The following is a 3,525-nucleotide window of genomic DNA, read 5'->3' as shown; positions in this document are numbered from 1 at the left end:
TGTGTGTGTGTGTGTGTGTGTGTGTGTGTGTGTGTGTGTGTGTGTGTGTGTGTGTGTGTGTGTGTGTGTGTGTGAGACCTGTAAGAAACACTGTAAAAAGGAGAGTTTAAAAAGCACCTGAAGGTTGGTTGTATCAACAGAGTAAAAATGACAGAAAACTGTGAACCTGCTGGTTTATTGTTGGATTGAGAGGCGGTTTGTGCATGTAGTGTGTGTGTGTGTGTGTGTGTGTGTGTGTGTGTCAGCACAGACTGCATGAGTCCAGTGTAAGCTGGTATTTGAAGGTCAGAGGACTGGAAGGCTTCCTGGTATAAAAGGGGTCATCTGAAGACCATGAGCACCAGACTGAACAGTTGTCCCAGAAGACAGCCCTGTGTGAACCAACACACAACAGTGGTTGTGTCAGTGTGTGTGTGTGTGTGTGTGTGTGGAAGAGTCTTACAAACAGGACTGGGTAAGAAGCAGATAAAGTGAATCAACCTCCATAATAAAGTGTTGACATGTTGAACATTTATCTGTACGAAGTATAAAAGCAGCCTGGAGTRTGGACTGAAGCTCCGCCCCTGACCTCAGGACAACACTGTTGTTGTAAGTGAAGTTCAGGTGCAAAGACCTGACCAGGTGAAATAAGGACAGTACTGGAGCTGAGGCACAAGAGAAGCTGCACCAAATGAAGGAGGAAGATCTTTTAAAAGCTGCTGCCTGAAAACACTCAAACCTACAAACTCCTTTAATGTTGGACTTTAAGATTTTTATCTCTTATGATTATTAGAGCTGCTCTGCAAGTAGACATGATGTCAGAAGATGAGTTCAACCTGACTGGTTGGTCCTTCATTATATTTTCTGTCTGTTCGATGACAGAGCTGCACCAAAAACAACAAATATCAGATTGGTTCACAATCAGTGTCTCTTTGACTCACTGTGGTTCTGGAGAAGAGACCCAGTGAGGATGACCCACTTCACTGAGGAGGCTTCAGTGGTTTGTCTTCATGTAACTCAACATTACAGGCTGGATTTGTTGCTAACCCCCCCCCCCTGTGTTTCCCACCTGCTGCACACAGACACTACAGGAATCTGTACGTCCAGGTTAGAGCTGGGTGGTAACTCACTAACATTATTTATCATCATAAACATGTTTAATATCAATATAAATCTTCTTTGATATAATGGTGATAATTTCACTGGTTATTAACCACAAACAGATGATAACTTTCTGATAAAAGAAGCTGGGATCTCTCATCTAAACAACACCAGGAAACCTAAGATTCACATTTCAAACAAAGCATCAGGCTGTTGATGACTGTGGAAGAGCACTGATTCACCAAATTAACAGAAACAACACTCCTGACCTGTTATCATCAGATCAGGAGTGTRATTGTTTTATTTGGTGAATGAGATGCTCTTCCAACAACAAACACCCACTAAAAAAATTAAAATAATCACCTGCACTTTATTTTGAAAAGTGTAAACCAGGGTTTCTTTCTTCCTCTTGTCGGTACATTTAGTGACAGAGCTGTAGCTAACTGGACCGGTCCACCATCACAGGCTTAATGTGAACTGACTTATTGATTTAAGATGCTGCTTCACTGAAACAAGGCATCTAAAAACTGAACAGGCTGTCAACACCAAGCCCCAACCAAGCCCCAACAGCTATACCAATACCAAGCCCCAACCAAGCCCCAACAGCTATATCAATACCAAGCCCCAACAGCTATATCAATACCAAGCCCCAACCAAGCCCCAACAGCTATACCAACGCCAAGCCCCAACAGCTAAAAACCTGCAGCTAAACATAAGTTAGAAAAAAACCTGTGGAGTAACGTGCAGCTACATGTTTCGCCTCATAACAGCTGAAAAATAAAAAAATAAAATATGCAGTGAAGGGAGATAATGATGCAACAGCTCCAGAGGAAATTGTGGATAAAASAGGAAAGTTWGTCAGGATTTATATTTTAACTTCAACAAGTTCGACCAATGTTCTTTAAAACTAACCAATAACGCTTTTATTGTGAAATGTTTTACAGCCATATCACCCAGCTCTAGTCCTTATTACTAAACTTAGTTTTATTTTTGATCCGTTCCAGTGTTTCAGGTAAATATTGTTTTAACGTGACGTTAAAAAGCTGATTTAAACTCACCTGCTGACACCATTTATAAAAGCAGAGCAGTTTGTGTGTGGAGAAACATGAAATGTTACAACCTGATTTAGTTTTACTGTCTCTCTATAAATAAAAGGAGCTTTGCATTTAATTACCTGAGCACCACTAACTTTTTGTTACTCCATTTTATGTTTATATTTTAGGTTTATTTTCTGTTTGTTTGGCTTCTTCTGATGGTCAAYCTGGATTTAACACAAAATACACAACGACTGAAACAACCAGACAGTTCAGCCTCAAAGAGCACCAACAACTGTAAAAGTGTCGTATTTAAGTGGCACCGTTTGGACCTCTTCACCTGACTAGCACCACAAGTGTTATCTGATCTGTGTGTATGTGTGTGTATTTCTGTGTATTTCTGTGTATTTGTGTGTATTTGTATTCACTGCACCATAAAACAGCAGTAGCACTAAGTATGAGATCAGTTAAGTGTTGTAGCAGAAGGATTTGTTGGTGGTGTGTTCAGGGGCAAATTAAAGGCAGAAAACTGGAGCGTCTGTTAGTCCTGCCCCCCCCTGGAGGACTGGAGTCTTAGTCCTGCCCCCGCTGGAGGACTGGGGTCTTAGTCCTGCCCCCCCCTGGAGGACTGGAGTCTACATGGTGTGGTGTCGGACCGGTTGGTTTTCCAGATGTTCCAGTCCGGTTCCAGTGGGTGTGTTTTGGGCGGTTGGTGGAGGTGGTTTTTAGGTTTTTTGAAAAAAAGTTAATGAGCAAAATGAGAGATGGAAACACATTTGATGAATAACTTTAGAAATTTTAAAAATTTGCAAAAATTTCTAATTAAAATTGGATGGAAACAGGACTAATGTCACCGCTACAACTGAAAAAATGGCTCCTTGAGTTGTTGTTGTAAAGGCAGCTTAGACTCAACCAGTGACTCCACCCCCTGACCAATCAGTGACTCCACCCCCTGACCAATCAGTGACTCCACCCCCTGACCAATCAGTGACTCCACCCCCTGACCAATCAGTGACCAACAGTGTTCTGACATCACATTTTGGTGTCAGCTGGGACCACTTGGAACCACAATGAAGTAGGTAGTAAACAAAGTGCTGGTTCCATGGATCTGACCTGATGGAGAGGGCTTGGAACCGGACCGAACCGTACCGACACTGCACTATGTGGCACTAGTGGAAAAGGAGGACTGGAGTCCAGTTATTGCAGCCCAGTAAAGCCAGAAGACACCAGTTTGAAGGTTGGAACAGGAAGTGAGTGTGTGAAGATTTACAGCACACACACCTCACACATGTGTGTGTAGCACCAGGGGACTGAGGTCAACCAGTGGTCTACATGTGGAAGCAGTCTTTACAGTGTGTGTGTGTGTGTGTGTGTGTGTGTGTGTGTGTGTGTGTGTGTGTGTGTGTGTGTG

At 42.6% G+C, this 3,525-nt stretch overlaps 1 protein-coding gene across 1 annotated transcript in view; it reads right to left on the bottom strand.

Annotated features, from left to right (window-relative positions):
• Positions 1–16: 16 nt before the first annotated feature.
• LOC106523361 (DNA (cytosine-5)-methyltransferase 3A) overlaps positions 17–3,525 on the bottom strand; it is a gene marked incomplete at its 5' end in the record, with an annotated part of 12,976 nt that continues 9,467 nt past the window's right edge. Inside the window, 1 exon segment of the mRNA XM_014016754.1 lies at positions 17–62.

This window comes from Austrofundulus limnaeus, unplaced genomic scaffold (genome assembly GCF_001266775.1).
Source record: "Austrofundulus limnaeus strain Quisiro unplaced genomic scaffold, Austrofundulus_limnaeus-1.0 Scaffold153, whole genome shotgun sequence".
Lineage (NCBI taxonomy): Eukaryota > Metazoa > Chordata > Actinopteri > Cyprinodontiformes > Rivulidae > Austrofundulus > Austrofundulus limnaeus.
The sequence above is the reverse complement of the archived record's forward strand: the minus strand, read 5'-3'. Positions and strand labels throughout refer to the sequence as shown.